This window comes from Aquarana catesbeiana, linkage group LG06 (assembly GCF_042186555.1).
Source record: "Aquarana catesbeiana isolate 2022-GZ linkage group LG06, ASM4218655v1, whole genome shotgun sequence".
NCBI classification, from domain to species: domain Eukaryota; kingdom Metazoa; phylum Chordata; class Amphibia; order Anura; family Ranidae; genus Aquarana; species Aquarana catesbeiana.
In genome coordinates, this window is record NC_133329.1 from 120,871,166 (window position 1) to 120,895,035 (window position 23,870).

General features: G+C 41.1%; 1 protein-coding gene across 8 annotated transcripts in view; it reads right to left on the bottom strand.

Annotated features, from left to right (window-relative positions):
- The window catches only part of ELFN1 (extracellular leucine rich repeat and fibronectin type III domain containing 1), an 855,107-nt gene that overhangs the window by 383,714 nt on the left and 447,523 nt on the right, over positions 1-23,870 (bottom strand). The window contains exon 4 of one of the 8 annotated variants that reach the window (XM_073636731.1): positions 7,453-7,541. The exons of the other annotated variants lie outside the window; for them this stretch is intronic. The gene's annotated coding sequence lies outside the window, so the exon portion shown is untranslated. The remainder of the gene's footprint in view (positions 1-7,452; positions 7,542-23,870) is intronic. 8 annotated transcript variants of the gene reach the window in all.

Sequence of the window (23,870 nt, forward strand, 5' to 3'; positions counted from 1 at the left end):
TTCTTCTACTCTCTACAGAAGCTGTCAGTTCGGCTGCACTCTCCTGTCTTCACGCTGTTGGAACTGTGAGTGTTCCTGGTTGGACTACCTTCCCACCAGCTTATTTGTGAACTGTTTCTGCATTATTTCAATACAAGTTATTCCATTGCACTGGGACTGAGTGTGATATTCCAATGTACCATGCAGCACCCAACCAACAAATGACAGGAGAGATTGCCCGAGGTACACAATGCCACCCCACTAGAATGACATTACTCTGATAGCAATCAAGAAAGTGCTCCACACAATAACTGGGTCTTTTAGAGAAGCTGCATGCTATTAGCCTTTGGACCCACTGCTTGTGTGTTGGTGCTGACAATGGGGGGGGGCCCTCACCTGGCTGCAGATCACTTGCCCAGCTACCTTTGCCTCATCAGGTGTGGCCCCTCTGGGAAGAAAGCTAAGACATGTATACTCCATGGGCATGTCCATGAAAATAGGTGGTTGTTGGAAGTAGAGCTAAATGGGCTCTGCTACTGTGTTACTAGTCAACTTCTTTAGACATGAGACCTGAACATATGGGCTGAGGATTATATTCTCGGTTCTTCTTTTACTCCACTGAAATTAATTACAATAGGTACCTTCACCACAATGTCAGCCTTGAAAAGTTGCAAGACAAAAAACATTGGCTTGTCATAAATCTACAGGAGGTGTTGAATTTCTATGTGAAGGGTGATGCATCTTTGGTTACCTGATGCTGTGTTATCAGTGACTCATGTCATTCACTGTCGGAAAATGACAAGATTAGAAATGTTCTTAGAGTGGAGAGAACATCATCAGCAGAACCACACTTCCATAAAGTACAATATACAGTAAAGTCCAGTGGTTCATATGTGACTTATAAAATTGATGTTTTAGATGAATCACGATATGGAACACAGCAGCTGGCTCTTCTAACACTCTTGCTCGCCCACTGTAACTAAACAGTTTCCTGTACACAGTCAGCCTTATATAACTAAAGAAACCCTTTACTGCAAGAACAAGTGAAGCTGCCACTGTGAACCTCTCATTCTGCAAATGCAAGTTGTCTGGCTACGATGTTAACCTCTTGGCTTCAATAATTTGAGACACCGGCCCAGAAAAAAAAGGAAGATAAGGAACTTTTGATACTTCGTGGACTTTACTGATCAGCATACATGTTCTGTGTCTTTGGCGCAGAAAACGCTGATGCCAAGGGGTCAGCATACTAGCCAGTCAATATGAATTTTTAAAAGGAGGTCTTTAATGGTAGCCCCAGATGTATTTGACATTTCTCAGAGAAGAAAGGCAACCTACAATTCCTTGCTGGTAATTTTTTAACTTGTATAGCTTCACCATATTGAATTTTCCAGCTCTAGTTTGTCCTTTTTGTTCCTACCACCCCTTTCTTTTGCCCTCCTCTTTCCCCTTTCCTTCTTCTCACTCTTGTCCATGCTCTCTCACTCTCCCCATCCTTTTCTCTTTCTTTCTTCTTCCCATTCTCTTTCTATTTTTCCTGCCATCTCTCCATCATTTGCTTCCTTCCTTGTTTTTTGTCACTTGCCATTTTAAAAGGGAAGGAGTAAAATCCATATCACCAAGCTTAATACATAATGGGATATTAACAATTCTGTATGGCTGTCTGTATTTAATATTGCTCATTTCATTGGCTAACCCCTGACACTATAAGGTGACATTAACATAGTCATATGCAAACGCAATACTTCCCTCGCTGCACAAGAAATGGGTTTGATTTCAGTGCCGTGCTCTGGAATGGTATATTACCGCTTACATTATACATTCAATGATGCAAATATTTTCATAAGCAAGAGAATAATTTACTGATATGTGCATTTTAAAGGCATCTGCGTTTTGGTTTGTCCTTGGTATTTTACATTACAAGAGTGCCAGTGTCTAAAGCCTCTCATATGTTTTAAACATCAATGCTTCTATTTCGGCAGCCGGTGCCTGAATGGGTGTTTCATTGAATTTAAGATAGAAAGTTAATTTTCCAGTTACTTGCTTTGGACATAAATTTATCTGGTGTGTCAGATTTCTAATTCTATGGAAAGCTGAGTTTGTTTTCTAATATGCTTTTTCTAACCCACATCACAGGGCATACTGGTTGTGGGTTACCGATCTCTTGAGCGTCTGATTTATTTGAACGTGATAAGACATTGCTTTATAGAAGAAATAATTCTTTGTTTCAGTATAAAAAAGAAATATACCTTTTGAAGTATATGTGAATTACACTGCACATCTCAATTACATTGGCAAAATCAATTCTTTCTTTAAATCAAACCGCAGTGCCTAATGTTTTGTGAAGATGTTCCTGAGTCAAAGAATGCTGAGGGGTGCCACCACTTATACTATATAGCCACCTAACCATCACTCTTACATGAGATTGTTAGATGTCCCATTCCAAAACCATGGACATTAAAATGTAGCTGACACCCTTCGCTCTTTATGGTTAAAACAGACTCCACTGTTCTGGGAAGGCCTTCCACAAGAATTAGAACTGTCTGTTGGAATTTGTGACAATTCAGTCAACACAGCATTTGTACAGTCAGGCACTGATGATGGAAGACGTAACCTGGCTCGCAATCAGTGTTCCAATTTATGTCAAAGCATTTCAGTAGGGCTGACGTAAGGGCTCTTTGAAGGACATCTACGTTTTCCCCACTCTGGACTCATCAAACCATGTCCTTATAGAGCTGGCTGCACGGGAGAAAAGAAAAGAGGCTTCCCCAAATTATTTTCACAAGCATAGAAATGCTCAATTTACCATACACATCACTATAAACACCCCAATTAAATTATTTGGAGGGGTCTTCACATCTTTTTGGTCATAAAGTGTACCTTGTTGTATCTCTGCTCTGAACAACAGATGCACAACATATGAACAATATTAATAGTTCTCAAACTCCTGGAATCAAGCATTGCCAATTTTTCAGGGGAGACTAATTTAAAGAAAAAATCCTGATAATGTAATAGTAATATTTCAATATACAGATGATGTGATTTTCTAAAAATGAATAGGTCAACCAAATGAAAGACTTTAGGTTGCTTTGCTTGCAATATGGCAATCCTGTCAGGGCTGGGCTCCTGTTATTTATAAACAGCTCTTTTCTTTCAGTGCACAGAGGCTGCTCAGCTGTCGGTTAATTACCAACTACTCAATGTTTCCACAGTGAGTCACCTGGTTACCATTATCTACCTCATCAGCCTTCAGCCAGCACCTTTTTACTATTTAAACAGCTTTACTCATTTCATCCCTGCCCTTGAGTGGTCTATGATCTCCAGTGTGTTCCTGTGTATGACTTGGCCTGGCTGACTTCTCTTCCAATACCTTTTCCTGCTTTTGCTCCTTACTACGCTGACTTCTGGCTTCCTGACCCCGGCTCATCTGATTACCTGCTCTGGCATCCAAACCCTGGCTTGAGTTTTTGACTACGTTCCTGAACTGTGTTATTTTTTGCTATTTTATTAAAGGTGTGATTTTAACTGCATTTTCTGTCTCCACCTGGTTTATGGTTCCTGACAAATCCAAGGGCGTTATACAGTTGGTTTAAAGAATACACAAAATATAATTTCTGGCTCTGTTTCTACCATTAGGGAATACAGATGCTGTATAATTCACTAGAATTTTAAAAAGAAAGTAAAACCTCCCGTTCAGAAATCAATTTGAAAAAGAACACGGTGAAACAAGCTGCAAACATAACTATATACATTTTTTATATCTGTCTGGAGTTCAGCTTTAAGCAGGATGTGTATAAATACATACAATATATGGGAGTACAATGACATCCCACTTGTCATTTGTTATAGGTAAGCAATGAACTGCTATGGTCTAAATAGACAATTTCCTTTCAGGTATTTCTATGCAGGAGGCCCTTCTCAGCTGCCATTGAGAAATTATTTTTTCAATACTGTTTCATGACTTCCGTCATGAATATGTAATACATACCTGACACACAGAACGAAGAACGTGCATAGCCCTGAGTAAATACATTATGTTTACATAGACTTCCATTCTCATGACTGCATTTATAAGGGTATGCACTATAGCAGGGAGAGGGCTTACAAAGTGAGCTATGGGGAATTGTGTAGTGAAGAGACCAAAGATAGATATGACATTTTTCTTTTTTCTTTTTCTTTGATATTTTTCTGTGCTTAGCTTACAGTGTTGAGTCTCAGGAAACACCCGAGCATTGCAGCACACCAGTTAGAATCAACAATAATCCAGTTGTTTAAAGCGGGGGTCCACCTAAACCGCCAAAAAAAAAAAAATATTAAAAGCCAGCAGCTACAAATACTGCAGCTGCTGACTTTTAATAAATGGCCACTTACCTGTCCCAGGGTCCAGCGATGTCGGCAGGCGACGCCGAGAACCCGCTCGGTTCTCGGCAGCTGCCGCCGCCATCCTAGCTGAGGGAATCAGGAAGTGAAGCGTTGCGGCTTCACTTCCCGGTTCCCTACTGCGCATGCGCGAGTCGCGCTGCGCATCGTAACTGGTCCCCGCTATCTCCTGGGAGCTGTGTGTTTCCCAGGAGACAGTGCGGAGGGACAGGAAGAGGCATAGACTCCCATGGGAGTTTATGCCGGAAGTGGGTGCAAATACCTGTCTTAGACAGGTATCTGCACCCCCCTGAAAGGTGCCAAATGTGACACCGGAGGGGGGGAGGGTTCCGAAAAGCGGAAGTTCCATTTTTGTGTGGAACTCCGCTTTAAAATATAATATATAAGAATTCAAAAGCATGGTGCAACACTTGACATCAAATGTTTGCAGCATACTCTTACAGGTTAATCACACAGAGATCAAAAACTGTATTTAAAACATATTACTCCAAGCTTAAAGTGACACTGTACTCATTTTTAAAGGCTAAGTTCACCTTTCTTTTCCTAAATTCCAGCTCCCCTATGTACCAATTTAGCATTAATGTACTTATTTTTCAAAAATAAAACAGCTTTCCATTAAAAAAAGCTACAGAGGCTTACCTCACTCTCTTTATAGCTTTCGCCTCCAGGTCCGTACATCGTACAAACCTAACGGTGGGGGGTATCACACACAATCCGGTGGCTGCAGCCACCGGATTTGTATGTGAAACTTATAGGCATACTCCTGCCTGTCAGGTAAGAGCATTCGGGCGGCTCTGCTACCGCCTGATTGTTCGCATACACCCCCGGTACTGCCCCTCCTCCCCCACTGCCGCACCCCGCCATCCTTACCGATCTGCGCTTTCCCATCGGCAGGCCCGGGATGTCCATGGTGGGTGCCGGTGGGTAGAGGGGAAGGAGAAGAGCAGACACACGTCCGCTCTCCTCCCCTGCTTCTTGTGACCCAGAAAACAACGTCTCTGACGTCACTTCAGGTTCAAACTCTCGGTGTCTCCGGCTCGATTTGTCAAGAAAGGATGTTTTGCAATGCGATGTGCATTGCAAAACATTTAGTGGAGTACAGGGGAGACATGGAGTTCAGTGGAGTACATAGGGGACTGTTTGTCCCCTATGTGATGAAAAAAAAAAGTTAGGTAAAAAAATATTTTGAACTTTAAAAAAAAAAAATAAAGTTACACCCAAGCACATAAATCCCCCCCCCAAAAATGTTGAGGCCCCCCACCCCCATATATACACGCGCACAAACGTAAACGCATGTGTCAGGACGCCTACGCATGAAAACGTTGATACGTCGATTGCGATACACATGTTACATATAGCCATGTACACCGGAGTGAGAGCAATAATTCTAACACCAGACCTCCACCGTAACACTAAACTGATACCTATAGGGGGCTTTTGAAACGTCGCCTACAGAAAGTATAGGGTACTGAAGTTTGTCGCCATTTCACAGGTGCACGTAAATTAAGGTTTGGCATGTTGGGTATCTATTTACTCTGTGCAACCTCGTCTTTTATATATTACCAAAAAATTGGTTAATTTATTGTGTTTGTTTGCCCTAAAAATCATGTTAGTGTGTTTTTTACAGAAATTTTTCATTTCCTAGACCTTTGTGGTAATATCGTGTGACGGTTCTGGCAGCGAAAGGGTTAAACACACTGCTCGATTACATCTGCCTTACTTCCTGGTCAGACTTTAGGTCATGGCACAGAAAGGGGTTGACCAGCTGAGGGTAGATGATGCAGGGTGTGTGCTTATGAGATCAGCTGGTCAACTCCTTCCTGTGTTATGACCTAAAGTCTGACCAGGAAGTAAGGCAGAAGCAATCGAGCAGTGTGTTTAAACACATGAAAATAGTGAGGTAAATGTATGTAGAATTAATGAAAAGCTGTTTTATTTTTGCAAAAGAAGTACATTAATGCTATATTGGTTCATAGGGGAGCTGGAATTTAGAAAAAAAAAAGTGAACTAATCCTTTAAGCATTACACTCACTGCCTAAGAGCTGCTTTGTTAGCCAGAGAGGCCTGCTCTGTGCCCCTCACTGATTTAGTTTCACTTGACTGAGATATTGCTGATGTTGCGGCCGCTATAACCTTACCTCTCTAATGCATACCACCCGACAACCCCAATAATGACACAACCACATAATTTGGATTTAAATGGCCATAGCAGACTTTTATTAACAAACCATGACTAATAAAATAATATATTAATTCCATTCTACGTAAACAACATATTTCTCAACCATAATGTACCTAAATGACTTTTGCTTGAGACTTAAGTTATTAAAGACATGTTTTTCTCTATCGCATTGGCTGTAAAAACCATCACATTCATATCTCAGCCCCTAGCCACAGTTACACTGGCTCAGGGACAATTTTATGCCAGTTTTCCACCTGATGCAGCCCAGCGACTAATAGCCCCTTATTGACGTCACTGAGTAGGGAAGGTACACCCATACTGAGATGGACCGAAACCCTTTCCACTTCACCTACTGTTTTTGACCATGTTCACCTTCAAAAAACCTAAGACCCCTGCCTACTGCTATGACAAAACCAAAAACAAACCCATGTGCAAAGAACACCCTGAACAACAGCCACCCTACAGCACCAATTGCCCCTTTAAGAAAAACAACCATAGGAAAAAAATGGCCCTTGCAAACCTTAGAAAATTGAGGGGAGGGAAGGCGGGCAAGTGTCTTAGTCTCTGACCTGGCCCCCACTAACCACTAGCATCTCCACCCTTCTGCTAGACAACTGGTGCCATACCCCAGCCACACCCTACCCCCCCTTGATCATCCAATAAAATATGCTCACCCAGACTTTCAAACCAAACCTCTTTAACTGCCTTACTGTAGCCTGCCCAGCAACTCAGTCATGCAGGCCCCCCACCTATGCTGTGCATGCAGTTCCAGGCCTATTGCTTTATTTCTGGATACATTTTATTTATGGATTCATTTAAAAGCGAACCCATCAGTAACTTCTCAAGTCTTCATGAATACATTTCTGACATGTTACAATTTACAGCAACAGTACAATATTCCAATACAATTGTACCTTTTATCCTTTAATAGATGTCCTTCACCTCCAGTCAAGTTTTTGTTTAACTGAGTGCAGTAACCAGGGAAAATGATGTCATCAGTTTGCTGCAAGCAGAAGGGGGGAATTTCCTCAGTCTCCACAGTAATAACTTTTGTAACGTAACTTTCTGGCAGTTGCCAAGGTGAGAAGACACAGTAGGGGCCGTATCTAGTTGGAACATTTGCATACACATTCCAGAACATAAATGATACTGCAGAGACACCAGGAATCGTATTATCATGATGTACACGATGTCACCTCTAAGCCAGCACCTCAATCAATGAAGGAGATGCTGAACCTAGATGAAACCTAAACAGTTCTAATGCCAGACATCTGGGGGATTGAAGAAAAGGTCTTGTCAGGGGAAGTAGTACTGTGATCTCTGAGGGGTGATAAGTACTGAGTGTTACACTTACATTCAATACTGATTAGCATGCATGCACTTTGACTTTGCAAAAATGAACATCTTGCCAACGACACAAAGGCTTTATGCAGCAGGTTTGAAGCAGCTCAAGATAGTCTACCTGGAGATGAAACCACTGCAGCATATTACAAAGTGGATCCCTTGGGGTTGCCCCAATTTGCTACCATTATATATTCCCAGAGTCAAAAATGGCCCATTTAGAGGAAGGCAAAACATGCCTTCTTTTTACAGCAAGGTCTTGAAGAGGCAACTTGAAGACAATTAGCTAGCAAACAAATCATGATAAGTATACAGTAGGTGGTGACAATCTAGCAAATTTGAACCTGTGCACCCATTAATAATTTGCTGGGAAAATCATCAGCTGCAAATTCACATTACCAATGGTACTCAGCAGGGATGTCCTTTATCACCCTTGATTTTCTCATTAGTGATGGAGCCCCTTACGGAGACCATTAGAGCTTGCGACACAATCTGGGGGGGTTAGGATAGGGGGATAATCCCATAAAATCTGTCTATTCGCCGATGACGTTGTTTTAACACTAACTAGTCCAGCTTCCTCACTAGAAAAAAGTACAATCGATTTTACATGAATTTGGGTTAGCATCTTACTATAAACTCAATTCAAATAAATCTACTATTCTACTAATAGGGTTGACATGCAAACTAAAGGAATATCTCAAAGCAACACTCCCATTTCAATGGATATCTAACAATTTAACATACCTGGGGTCACACTGACATCACCATCAGCTTCTACGTACGAAGCAAATTTTCATAAACTAATAGGAATTGTCAAACAAGATCTGCAACACATATCTAGGTCTGAATTATCCTGGGTGGGGAGGATTGCAGTTCTGAAGATGGTTCTTCTTCCTAAAATAATATACTATTTTAGAACTATACCAATCATTATACCCGACCGCTTCTTTACAGAAGTGGATAAACTATTTAAACAATTTATATGGGGTTAAAAAAATGGCCAGAATCTCATATCCCTTACTAGGAAAGCATAAATCTAGAGGGTGGGGGGAACTTCCCCAATCTTAAAAATTACTATTTGGCAGCCCGCCTAGACCAAATCAAAGTGTGGTTTGATCCACAGTCAGACAAACTATGGGTCCAAATCGAGAAGAGTGTGGTGGGAAATAGACATCTGCCTACCTTGCTATTGTCGAGCCTGACCCATATGAAACTAAACTGCAAGGCTTTCCCATCAGTAGACATTACTATAGTAGCATCGAACAAACTACTTACTATAACACCACAAGAGGAAATGGACACTTGTACTGATTTCCCATTACAAATTTACGAATATATCATCCCTAATATGAACAGTTAACCATGGATCAAAGAGGGAATACTGACTTACAAAGAGTTATTATCTAAACAACCTAATCCCACAACATTTTCTCATATTCAACTTACATATTTTTATTTTATTTTATTTATTTCAGGTACTTATATAGCGCCGTCAATTTACGCAGCGCTTTACATATACATTGTACATTCACATCAGTCCCGCTTTACATATACATTGTACATTCACATCAGTCCCTACCCTCAAGGAGCTTACAATCTAAGGTCCCTAACTCACATTCATACATACTAGGGACAATTTAGACAGGATCCAATTAACCTACCAGCATGTCTTTGGAGTGTGGGAGGAAACCGGAGTACCCGGAGGAAACCCAGGCAGGCACAGGGAGAACATGCAAACTCCAAGCAGGTAGTGTTGTGGTTGGGATTCGAACCAGTGACCCTTCTTGCTGCTAGGCGAAAGTGCTACCCACTACACCACTGTGCCGCCAGAATAACCCAAATATATCTTATAGCATCCATAGGGAAACCTGGTCATACTTGATGTCTAGCCATGACAAGCCCAAAGGGCTCTCATGGTTCTACAACAAACTACAGTTTAGTGGACCCTTTCAAAAATCTTCCAACATGCAAAATTGGGAAAAAGAGCTGGAAACCTCATACACGCAGGGGGAGTGGAGGAGTGCCATTCAATCTCACTTTCAATGCTCCCACTGTGTAAACCACTGGGAATTGATGTTAAAAATGATATATAGGTCCTATTTAACCCCAGTCAGACTGGCACAGATTTATCCAGGCTCATCTCCCAATTGTTGGAGAGAGTGTGGAGAAAAAGGCGGCATTTTGCATATTCTATGGAAGTGCAAGGGAGTGAAAAGCTTCTGGAAAACGGTATTTTCCTTAATTACTAAAGTCACAGGACTAATCATTGCACCGTCACCACAGATGGCCATACTGAATATAGGAATACATACAATACCCACACAATTTAGACCTATAGTAACGCATGTTCTTATAGCGGCAAAGCTAACTGTTACCTCTAAATGGAAATCTGTAGAAGCCCCTAAACTATCTGAAGTCATTTATAGAGTTAAACTGCAATATTCGTACGAAAAATACTTTGCCAAACGGTCCCAAAATCTAACCAAATTTAAATTCCATTGGGATACATGGATTGCGAGCTACCCAAGTGATGATTGGAGGCATGTTCTAATATTCTTATACATATGTATGGTACATGTTACTTGTTATGTTTGATAATTTTGGTTTTTTGATTTATGTTCTGGTCTCTCAGTCATCGTTAGAGAAAATTTGACTATACAACTATAAATAATAACATAGTCAAGGTTTAAATACTATAAATGGCGCAGCTCTGTACTCCATGGCACAGCTAGTTCCCTTTATGGGGTGCCGGGAGTGCTTCAGCGGCACCGATACTGAAAAAGAGCACAAGGCTCAAGTAGTCATTTGACTTATGAGTAGCAAGATTCTTTTATGTTATTTGCCTACCAAACTGCCCTACTGTAACTTCTAATGACTATTCAGTTATCTTTTGTGTTCATGTTGTGTAACCTTTTGTTTTATTGCTGAAAACTCAATAAAAACATTTGAAAAGACAAGCTAAGGGCCACCTCTGGTACACAGGGCATAATTTGGGAATCACTACTTTAGATTATATTCAGTCTGTTCAAATGTACAGCCACAGAAATTGTCACCTGAACAAGTGTCCTTACTAAAAGATTTTCCCTCTATTCATCTTCTGGCCACAAAGCAAAATGTTAGATTTTTCCTCACTAATAGTCTTGGTGGCAATAATCACTAGGGCAAATTAGAAGGGCAGATCTCCACAGCAGGGATTCAGGCACCAATGAAGACCTGACAGGGGTTGTAATCCTTCACCACCTCTATCAAAATCTAAAAAAAGTTTTGGCTTTAGCTATACATAAAAGAGAAGTGTGGGAAAAGAAAAACGAAAAAAAAAACAAAAATTCATACTCACCCGGATAACTTCAGCATCGATATGATGCTGCAGCTGTCCCCTACTGGCTCTACAGCAAGAAATGCGTGATCAAAGACCACTGATTGCTAGGTTTTCGGGACCGCTCAGTACTCACTGGAGTTCTGGGCTGTGGGGTATGCAGGAGCAGCTGGCTCAGGCTCTCAGCAGTGCACTGAGAGGCTAAGCCAGATACCAGCACTGCGACATGAGCTGTCAGACTTTGACCCACCGTTGGCTAAATCTGGCTCCAGGAGTGCAGAACTAGGTGCACTCCTGTGACCCACAGGAGAAGTATGGTCAAAAGAGCTCTGGCCATATTTCTCCTTTAAAGTGGAGTTCCACCCAAAAGTGGAACTTCCACTCATCAGATTCCCCCCCCCCTCCGGTGACACAGATGGCACCTTTCAGGGGGGAGGGGGGTACAGATACCTGTATATTACAGGTATCTGTACCCACTTCCGACATAGATAGCTGCAGAATCTGCGGTTATTTATACCACTTCCTGCTCCCTCCCCGCTGCCTGCTGGGAAACACTTGGGTCCCAGAGGCAGCAGGGACCATCCGTATTGCGCTGCGCGACTCGCGCATGCGCAGTAGGGAACCGGGAAGTGAAGCCGCACGGCTTCACTTCCTGATTCCCTTACCGAAGATGGAGGCGGCAGCACCCGAGGACGGAGAGACGCTTCGGCCTCGGGTGCTGACATCGCGGGTGCCCTGGACAGGTAAGTGTCCATGTTTTAAAAGTCAGCAGCTGCAGTATTTGTAGCTGCTGACTTTTAAAAAAAAATTTTTCGGCGGCGCTCCGCTTTAAGTATGTTCTGAGAGCACATTACTGCCAGGTCACAAAATTGGTATCGCATTGTTTTCTTTATAGAGAAATCCGTTACTGGGAAGCATTTCTGTCAGGAAGACACATTTGGTACCTTCAGCAGTTGTGCATACACCATTCTAAGGGTACCACTTTTATCCACATAAAGAACACTTTTCCCCATATAAATTAACTACTCTCTGCTAAAGTCATTTAAGTCTAGATGAGATACAGAATATGAAAGTGATTCGTTTAGTTGCCTGTGCTGAATTGCAGTCTCATTTGATATCACATATAAATATAGCATTTTAGTGTGCAGAGCACATAATTAAATTTCAGGTTTACAACATGAATCTGGCTGCTTTATTGCTGTCACCAACTGTCTCTACATCCTGACTTACAGAGCCTGTGCCAAATTTAGATTTGCTTCCCAACAATGAGGGTTAATTACAAGCAAAATGTGAACATGCAAAATAGAAATTCTCTTTACTAGCCAAACACGCACTAGATAAAAGGGACCATTGACTTTAAAGAAGATTTCTGCCATCCTCCATTGATTTCCAAACTGGTAACATAAAGTTGCTCCAGAGGAGTTCCAAAAAGAGATCCTTCTGTCATAATTCATTGCTGTTATCAGTCATATTTGAAGAAATAAAAAGACTGAGTGCTTTGTGTGGCTCCTAGTCCTCCTTTTTCTAAGCTGACAAAGTGGACATCCAGGAATAGCTTTTTCCAGTTCTGAATTGACTAGGGAAGGGTTAAAGTTCAATTCCAGGGCTCTCCCCCATCCTGTACCCCCCTCCCTTTTGGGGAACTCCCGCGTGTTTTTTTTTGTCTTTCATTGTAAATATCCATCCTTTTTTTATGGGTCTTCAGTCTGGCCATTTGTAGTCATGTGTCTTCAGTTGGATTATGGAAGGTCATGGTGGGGGGGTCCTAAATGCTGAAGAGACCAGTATCACACAATGACTTGACAATGTTCTCTACAGTACTCTCCTGTGAGCTCACCAGGGGGAAGATCTGTTTGAGAGATGCTGCTTTACCTCTAGTCTTGGTGACACAAAAGGAAGTGGGGGAAAAGTTTCTCAAATGAGGAAACAGACAGCAAAAAAAAAAAAAGAACCTCAGAGCTATATGAGGCCACATTTTTTCTTCCTGCAGAATGATGATGTTACAGTTTTGTCAAACTGTGAAAAAAATAGATTTTAACTTTTGCTAAATTTTTGTGGAAATTGTCTCCAAGTGTTGAGGAAAAAATTTGCTTAACCACTTTAGCCCCGAAAGATTTTACCCCCTTCCTGACCAGAGCACTTTTTACAATTTGGCACTGCGTCGCTTTAACTGACAATTGCGTGGTTGTTCGACGCTGTACCCAAACAAAATTTGTGTCCTTTTTTCCCCACAAATAGTGCTTTCTTTTGGTGGTATTTGATCACCTCTGCGGGTTTAATTTTTTGCGCTATAAACAAAAACAGAGCGACAATTTTGGAAAAAAAACTATATTTTTTACTTTTTGCTATAATAAATATCCTCAATTTTTTTTTTCATCAGTTTAGGCCAATATATATTCTTCTACATATTTTTGGTAAAAAAAAATCACAATAAGCGTATATTGATTGGTTTGCGCAAAAGTTATAGCATCTGCAAACTATGGGAAAGATTTATGGCATTTTTATTATTATTTTTTTTTACTAGTAATGGCGGTGATCTGTGATTTTTAGCAGTACTGCGACATTGCGACGGACAGATCGGAGACTTCTGACACTTTTTTGGGACCATTGGCATTTATATGCTATAAAAATGCACTGATTAGTGTGTAAATGTCACTGGCAGGGAAGGGGTTGACACTAGGGGACGATCAAGGGGTTAATTGTGTGTTTCCTCAGTGTGTTCTAACTGTATCAGGATAGGATTGACTAGGAGAGAAAACGTATCGTTTTTCCTACTTAGTAGGAACAAACGATATGGCTCCTCTTCTCTGACAGCACAGGGATTTGTGTGTTTACACACACAAATCCCCATGTTGGCGCTTGTGCGCGCGCCCTCTGGTGGCCGAAAAAGGGTAGGACGTACTAGGATGGTATTTCGCCCAGAAGAGCCATTGTGCTGCAGTATATCTGCGTGACATGGTCGGGAACCGGTTAAAAAAAAAAAAAAAACAACCTAAGCCTATTTCTATAGATAACATTAGTGCTAACCCAAATTCTGACTCAACTAACCCTTAGGGCTGGTTCACACCAGTTGCATGAAAAATGCATGCACAGTGTTTTTTTCATGTATTCCAATGTCCCTAGTTCACACCAGTGCAGTCTACAAAGAAACGCACCAAAACACATCAAAAACACACCAGAACACAAATGTCCTGAACTGAAATGGAAAAAAGAGGGGAAAAATGCACACCGCTACACATCAAAAACACATAAAAAAATGCGCTGTAACACATAAAATTGTGCAGGCAGAAATGCACCAGCAATGCAAAAATGATGTTGTGAACCGGGCCTTACTCTGATTCAACTAACTTTAATGTTAAACCTAGCTGTACCCCTAGCCCCTGCAGTGCTGATAATTTCATTAGTAACCCTAAATCTTTGTTTTGTAATTACTTTCCTAACAGAGCCATATTAACTCCATGCCAGTGCTGACATTATGATGAATGGCTTTTCTAATAAATAAATTCCTTCACCACCAGCTGTGCAGATGAATAGCTTTATCTACCAACAAAGGCATAGATCACCATGCTACGAACCACTCAGTGACATGTGGCTTTGTTTACCAACAATACTGTTACTATATTTCTTTCTTGGAGCACGTGATTTAAATCTATAAAGAAATACTTTAAGAAACTTCCTTCATATTTTGCAGCGTAAAGTCCTTACCTATATATGGTCCAAAATCAGACCCCGTATAGCTAAGATAATTCTATACCTCCATAAACTCCAGGGCAGACTGGGTCTACCCCACTTTACTAAATACTACCAAGCGGCTCAATTGGCCCACCTCATCAAATATCTTGCCACACATGAGATTCCCCTATGGGTAGCTTTAGAGTCAGTTGATTGCGACCCGCTTTCAGTGGCTAATTTACTTTGGCTTTGCCCTAAAGACTGCAAAACAGTGACGAACCCAGTGACACGTCATTCCCTACAGGTATGGGACACTCTCAAATTCAAATATAAATTCCAATACCCTTATAACCCCCTTCTGTCCTACCTATGTAACCCTGCTTTTTACCCAGCCTGGTCCCCACCTTCCTCCTTCCGTAACTGGTCAACCAGCGGTCTCATTCGTGCCCACTCATTTACCACTCCTGACACTTTCAAAATGTTTCCTACGCTATGCAAAGCATCAGGTCTTCCTGGTTCTGAAATATTCCGCTTCCTTCAGCTCAAACTTTTCTTTACCCCGTGTTTGCATACGGATCCATTTTTACCCAATATGACTTCCTTTGAGCACTCTTGCAAACATGACCCCCACACACGAGGACTGATTTCCCTCCTCTATGCCCATTTATTAGACCCCCTGCTTACGCTTCCCTCCCCTATGTCACCAAGTGGGAAACAGATTTGGACCTCCATTTAGAGTCTCCCATAGTGGAGTGCTGCCTGCTTGCCCACGCACCCCATCTACTACTGTTGCTAATTTATTTTAACCTGATTCCAGGGTGCTCTTTGTCCACTTAGATTTCCAGCACTCCTAAAAAATGTCCTAATCCATACCCCACATTGCTACATTATTGTTGTATCACAGACCCTGTATTGATCACGCTTACCATCTCCTGTTATTGTTGCTGACATGTTACTTGTTACTTGTTACTCCTCTTTATTGATGTATGGGGCAATTCCCCTCTGTTTTATTTCATTTTTTTCTGTTTCAATAAAAAAATTGAACAAGAAATACTTTAAAAATAAGTAAATTAATTAAAATGGTAAAACTTATTTTTTTGAAATAAAGGACCCTTTGAACCTTTGAACCTCCAATAAGCAATTTAAAGGCCATTAAAAACAAAAAACAAACAAACAAATTGCATTACTTTTACCTTTCCTATTAACTCTCTCAATTTCTATAAAGGGTATTTTTCACTGAAATGCCTTGACTATCGCCAAAATCTTTGCAAAGCAAAAACTCTGGGTTTCTCGGATGCTAAGTAAGTAGCTTTTAATGTACCCTTAAATTGGGATTCCATATAATTTCATTTTGTTTTCAAGCAAAATACATACAGTCTATATGTGTTTCACCAAATGAGGCTATGGGCAAATATCCTATGAAATATATACCATCGACCTAACTGTATTGTTATGTGTAATCTTAGAATAATTTCTGACATAAAGCAGTATGTCAACCCTTTAGGTTAATTATTAGTGTCCATAGACCAGAAATGAGTAGTTCATGTGTTTTTGATAGTTAATAGTTTTCGACAATGTCATGAAGGGGAGGGGCTTAGTCATTATCACAGCCATGCAAAGGTTTGAGAAACCTGAGCCAAAAACTTAAAAGAGAAGTATGGGTTTGAGGGTTTTTCCCCCATCATACTTTTCCCCCACCATACTTACCTAGGTGGATGCACCATCGGTCCGATGCTGCATCCGTCCCCGGCACCTCTACACTGAAAACCGAGTGATTGAACATTGCCGATGGCTTGATTTCTCACAGCTCCCGGTTTAGAGAGCTGCTGACTGTCATTTGCTCTATTACCTGGATTATCTACCGAAAGCTGAATATTCAGAAATAACCTGCATATGTTCAAGGCTGTGGATCTAGCTGGTATAAAGCCAGATTGGGCCAGATGTACCAGGCCAAAAACTACACCCGCCAGTCTGGTTGCACATACCTTAGCCAACAGCCTAATGTCGATATTGGGAAGAGAAATGGGCCTATAGGAATCGGGCAACAATGGGTCCTTTCCAGGTTTTGGGATTACTACTATGACTGCCTCATTCATTGAATGCACATTTAAGAGGAGCATTGAGAGTATTTAAGAGAAAGGCAAGAAGGGGTTAATTGTATCTCTTGTATATCTCTGCTGGGAGACCATCAGTGCCTGGGGATGGTCCTAATGGTCATAATCTGTAAGTCTATAAGCCCACACAGAATGATATTTAGTTGGCTAAAGCACTGTAAATAAAAACTATTGTAATTCTTTTAATGAAATCATTTTCACCAATTTTTACCCCTTTTGCATCTCAGTGCTTCTAATCCCTTGCGGTCCATTTGTAGCCATTTCCTGGCCTCATGCACTCCAGTGATGGCTGCATGCCACTTCTTAGGGCGGACTTCCTTCCTGGCAACAATGGACCACACCTCTGTAATGTGTGCTGAAACAGAAACTTATATTCAACAACCTAAACTGATATGATAGAGCGACAACTCAGGAGCATGACATGGAGACAGGGACAGACCGTTGTCCCCCCATAACAGGCAGTGCTAGAAAAAGGACATTCATGGCGGATCACCAGGTCTTATTTTAAAGAAAGCTGAACATTTTTAACTATTTCAAAATATTTTAAAAATCACATTAATATATTAAAGCTTATATGAGATTTTGTCGATAGGTTTTACATATATTTCTCTGTGCTCAGTCTACCCACCATCGGCAGAAGAAACTCCAAGTTGGCCTTATCGAATCTGAATGACAACAGAGAAAAATCCTGGTGGAACTGTCACATTTTTAAAATTATGTATTATTGATATATTTATAGGCCTACCAGAAAATCCCCTTGAATTAGTTGCTCTCTAGCACCCAAAATAAATATAAAACCAGCAGACCTTTTAATATACATAAAAGAGGACCTTTCAGCAAGCCAAAGCAGCCCAGGAACGCTGCAATAAATCAAAATAATTCTTCACTTGCATGGCCGTGGAGAAGATTACAGAGAAGAGAAAGCAGTGCATAAATATAAATGCTAAAGACAAATGAGGCAAGAGGAGAGGATAAAAATCAACCATCTCCGAGACAAAGCTGATATCATAACAGATATCAGGATGAGGGGGCAGATGTCACAGGAATTGAATAAACACCAATCATTCCTCAAAAGATGGCTGCTCTAACTCTGTTTAGTATCAAATTGCTACTTTGGATGTCATATTGAGTTATACACTGATTTATAGAGGATGGCTGCGAGGACGTTGTTATTTATTTTTTTCTTATTTCATCCTACCTTTCTGTGTATTTCCATGAATCCTATCAGAATTTATGAAAGCAGCCATTTGGAATAGCAGATACGGAATAATTGTTTCATCATGCATGCAGCTTGAAAAAGAAGATCACAAGAAAGCAGAAATAGAAGGTATAGGCTTTCCTTTTTAGTTAGGTGTTAAAAAATAAAAATGTAATCTTGTTTGTTGTATTAAAGAGCCCCTTTACTTTTGTGATAGTACTGCGGAAAAGCCTGTTAGAGTAGGTAGATGTACCTGGTTGGTGCACTAATGGTTTAAGTATATTTTGGAAATGCCTTGTTTTAGAGTCTTAAGATCCTTCACCTTAGCAAAACATCATATGATCAGATGCCTGGGTTTTGGTTAAGGGGGGCTTAATATTTTTATAAATGTCTGTTAGGGTTGATAGGGCATCCAGGACAAAGCAACTGGTTTGCTTTATTCCCCCCCCCATCTCGCAGCCCATTTTTGTCATATGGAGCAAGTACTGGTTATTTCCTTAGTTCTGCCATCACTCTGCTCAGCATCAGGAGCCAAAGAACATAACCAGTACTCACCCCATATGACAACAATGGGCCAATAAGTGCAATCACACACTTTGTGTAAGCTATGATGCTTGTAATTTGTAGCCTAGATATGGCTTTCCCTTTTCTCTTGGTGGGGGAATGAAAGGGAGGCAAGTATAGGTTACTGGGGAGGAGGGCATTTGAAAGTACGAAGTTGAAACTCAGATGCTTCTCCCTTTCAGCAATCATCACATGACAAAATGTCTAGTTTTTGGTTAAAAGAAACCTTTAAGGAATAAGATAGGGTAAGTGGGCACAGTACTTGATTGGCTCATTGATTGTCTTAGTGTATTTGGGATCAGTCATGTTTAGCCTCAATAACACATTTCCCGGCTAAGTGTATGAAGGTGCGCCTATAGCATTGATTCACATTTTAGATATATTGCACACATGTTTAAGTTGTTTTAAGCAACGCTCCCCAAACTCCCTCTGTGCTGTTTTTTTAACACTTTGCAACCACATCGTAAACATGCTGAAGATGCTCTTAAAGTAGAGGTACAGCCAAAGCTTGTTTGGCTGTACTTCTATGGATCACAGGCGTGCAATTTGTTCTGCACTCCTGTGACCCATTTTCTGTAGACAGTGGGCTGAAGCCTGCTGTCGGCTGACGTCACAGAGTCAGTCCAAGCTCTGGAAAGATCATGACCATATCGTCGGGATCCGCCCACCTGCCTGGACCTGCACCTGGCTTAGCCTCTTAGTGAGTTAGTAACCTGCTGAGAGCCTGAGCCGGCCGCTTCTGCCCCCTCTATAGCCCAGAGCTCTAGTGAGCGCAGGGGGAGGGGGTGGCAGAGAAGACAGTGGTGACTGACAGTCACCAGCTCTCTGCTCAGGGAGCCCTGATAACCGAGCGATCGGCAGTGTTTGATCGCTCAATTCTCAGCATTAGAGCTGGCGGGGAACAGATGCTGCATCCACCTAGGTAGGTATAATTTTTAAAAAAATGGTTTATTTAAGGTGTGCTATAATAGAAGTCGATGGAGACAGTTGCAAAGCTTTAGTGCCTACTAATTGTGGGCAGCATTTCTTTTTTTGCATTGCCACAACATGAGGCAACATAAACACATTCATTTGTGCAGCTCTATCCTATCCCCATTTTACATTGTGAAACCAATGCAAAGGTGGTCAGAAAGCAGCAAAAATGCAGCCAAACCATATGTTTTTGCTGGCTGTATGAACAGAGCCTAGAGTGATAATGTTTTCATGAGACAGAAAGTGAAGAGCAGTCTCTCCAACAATACTTCAGACGGCGATAAAAGGGAACAAAGTTTTGGCTAGATTACACTTTAAAGCAACACTGGTACATTGACACAGGAAGCTAATCTTAGAAAAGATGGGTGGGCATTACTAGGTACCAATCAATGCTATCCACTGTTGCAGGGTACCCTAAATAGCTTGTACTCAGTACACATTACCATGCAAGGTGCCTCTTCATATGTCTGGCATTACGCTGTGAGATGTGGTGGAGTTTGTTCTGAGTATATACTTCCTATAATTCAGAATCTGCATGGTGCAGCTGCCAGAGGTCATGGTTTCCCGGGAGTCCTGCAGCAGTTATTTAAGAAGTTGAAAGCACCGATCAGTACTTGCTGGTGCCTAATCTTCCATACAAGGTTAAGCTGGCTGCAGACGTTAGGATGGATGGATGTGCACGTATGATTCTACTGGCCTCCAGGCACAAAATCTGAAGAGCACTGCAGGGAGTTCCATGAACGTGTCGGCTTATATCTGCTATGCTTATGTGAAGTAAAATAAAAAGGAGCTATGACTAAAGAGGCTGGTGCTGGTTTGTCAGGGGGAACAGCAAGCATTAAGGTCTTCTCACCTGTCCGGTCACTTGTTACTCTCAACCGTCCTTATAGAACAACACGCTATAAGTTCATTTGTGTAACCTTAGTTTCCTATGTTAGGTGACCGGTTCACGCCTAAGGGTAAAACAATCTTAATGCCTAAGCACAATTTTGCAACTTTGACATATGTTAGTAAAACCGTACATATCATCACAACTACTTTGTGCATCCAGGTGGATTATACCTTGTCTTTTTCAGGACAAACTGGGCTTTTATTTGGTAGTAAATGGTTATGGATATCTCCTGATTTCTTTTTTTTTTATTATTGAAGGAAAACTGGCCCAATATAGTAAAAAAAAAAAAAAAAAGTTTAAAATTTAGTTGTATATTTGTTGAAACTACCATAACCTACCACCAAAGAGCAACCCAAAATAAATTCTGCTGATAGCAGCGATACCACATATTTGTATGTTGTTTGTACCCGTAGTAGAGCCCAGAAGCAATAGTGCACATTTTCCTTTTTTTGTCCTACCTAAAACACACTGACACTAACTGACACTGTAACTGAAAAGATACATTGTATCTTTTCTCTCCACTCACAGAGAGAGAAACACAGGGGCGGGCTTCACAGTGACAGATCACTGCGGTAGCCAATCAGAAGCTACTAAACCAACCTTAGTACGGGGCCCAGGGCTCTAGATGAGACCCCGGTCTCTGTGCTGGGAGTGCATATATGCGACCCCATGGAAAAAAAAGCCCAGTACAGTGGGGCCACATATATGTGTTATGTTAGCAGGTAGGGGGTTAAAATAGAAAGCTGCTTAATTATATTTTGGTGTAAAGAAATGTTTTAAATTTGCACAGTCCCAGTAATAAATTTAAAGAGATCCTGTCAGGTCTCTAAAGAAATGAAATCGGCATTCATTCCCCTGCAAAAGTAAAGGTAGTATTTACACTTCTCCAGTAGCCCTGTGTACTACCCTTCCTTCATTCTGGTGCCACAACCTCTGACAGTATTGAAAACTTTCAAGGGTTATGGGTGCCTGTGTCAACAGCCTCGCATCATGGTTTGTTCCTATGACCCCCTACTTCACTGCTATGTCCTGTAATGATGGCAGTGATTGAGGGAAGGAACCCACATCGGACAGTAAAGAACACAAGCTTCCAACATCCAGAAATGTTGAATGCTAAAGAGATTGACAGAGGCTGCATCACTGGAATGGAGATCAGGTACATGGTAGGGACTTGAAAGGGTCCATTTATATTTTGTAGTTGGCATTTGGGCCAATTAAATTTTTTTGAAATGACTTTTAGACTCGGTTTACACAGGGGCGACCTGTCAGGCGACTTAGCCGCCTGATAAGTCGCGCTCCATTCTGTGCGATGGAACCGTTCTAATAGGAGCGACTCAAGTCGCTCCGACTACTTTGGGGTGACTTCAGAACGGCTTGCATTGACTTCTATATAGAAGTTGTTTTGCAAGTCGTGCTGTAGTCACGCTGTACGGGGCAGCTTCAGAGTTGGGCGACTTTGAAGCCACTTCTGTGTGAATCGGCACTTAAACCAATTTGTTCTATCTTTGTTTTTACTGTGGGATCTATTAGTAAATGTTTTCAAGCAGTATTTATACAACGTTTGCCCAAGATTCACGTTTTTCGAACTTGATTCCATTGTGAATCCTCGGTAAACATTATGTGAGTCTTATGTGAAAAATGTTTGTATATCTATGTGTATTAAGTCTGTATTTTACAATGACACAGCTTTTACAAAGCACTCTGGGCTTTCTAAAGAGAAAGCAGAGTTGGAGATGTTTGCCTTCTGGCTCTCTCTTTCTAAATGCACATTTTTATGGCTGTCTGTATAGAGCAGGTATAGAGGCAGGAAGGGGGAATGTGGTCCTCATTTGAATCATTCAGATGGATTAGTAGGCTTGAGCCTGATCTATTGTGTTCTGTTAAAAATTATTTTTCTCAAAAGAGCAGTTAAAATAAAGAGGTAATAAAGAGGCTAGAGCTCCTTCTGCTGGTTGTAATGAAGAAATCTTAAAGGAAAATTATGGTCACAGCATATACTTTAATTTTTATAACATCAGCATTGTAATAGTAATACAATCAATAGTTATTTTTGACAATCCAATTTAATATTACTTGAAAAATCTCCTTTCATGATATGAGTTCTGCCTTTCTGATAGCTATCTCTTTCATCAACTTTGTGGATTCCCTGCATGCTTTGCAGCTCCCCCTTGTCTTTCAATTTCTAAGGACCACATATCCCATAGTACCTTGCTGCCTGCAAGCAGTGATTCCTCTACTGACTATGCCTTCTGAGACTCCTCCTCTCAGCATCTCTGTAGTTTAGAAGGCAACCTCATAGAAATGTGTGACTCACCACCAGCGCCTACTCAGAGGGCATAGTGGATACATGTCAAGAAAGTAAATGTATGGGGTTCTTCACAAAAAGTTTACAAACTTCAAACTCACTTAGATTAATAGGAGTCGGCTAGAGATAACTGAAATACAATGAAGAACTGAATATAATGATCCTAAATTTTGAACATTAATATACTTTGAAATACAATTTTCATTATTATCTGGCTAAGAATAAAAATGTCCTTAAAGGAAGTTTTTATTCCCGAAATGAATAAAGAAAATATAAATAAACAAAAGCACTATACATTTTTGTAAAAAAAAAACAAAAAAAACAAACTTTCAAATAACCACATAATGAAACTAAGCAGGTCAACCTGATGATTTGAAAAAAAAATAGGCTTTTCAACTGCAGAAAAATGCTAAATGTTAAAATAAACAGTGGATTCAGAGATATAGCAAGCTGAGGATTTAGATTTCTATAAAGGATTAGTTTGGTTCCAAACCTACCTTACGTAATCAAGGGTGTTACTGCCAATGAAGGTTCTTGGCTTCCACCCAAGCCTGCCTATTTGGCCTTCAATGTGATCAGAGGACTCATGTACCAATAGAGCAGCCGAGGAGTTGAGAAGATCCAGACTTTACCTTTTCGTATTTTGACATAGGTTTTCCACTAATGCAGGGGTCTCCAAACTATGGTCCGTGGACTAAATCAGGCCCACTACAGAATTGCATCCAGCTTGCAGCTAGGATCAGGTTCGACCTGCTGCTCTGTCTTTCTCCAAGTTGCTAGGACCACCATCAACCAATGACGTGCTTGCCCCAGCAGGAGCTCAGAACTTCCTCGATGCATACCTGCTCTGTCTCCCAGCTCCTGTCCTGCTGCTACACTGATTACAACCACTCTATAAGCAAGGTAGGGGCAGACAACTGAATCTGGCATAGGGGGGCTCTGATGTAAGGGGGGACCC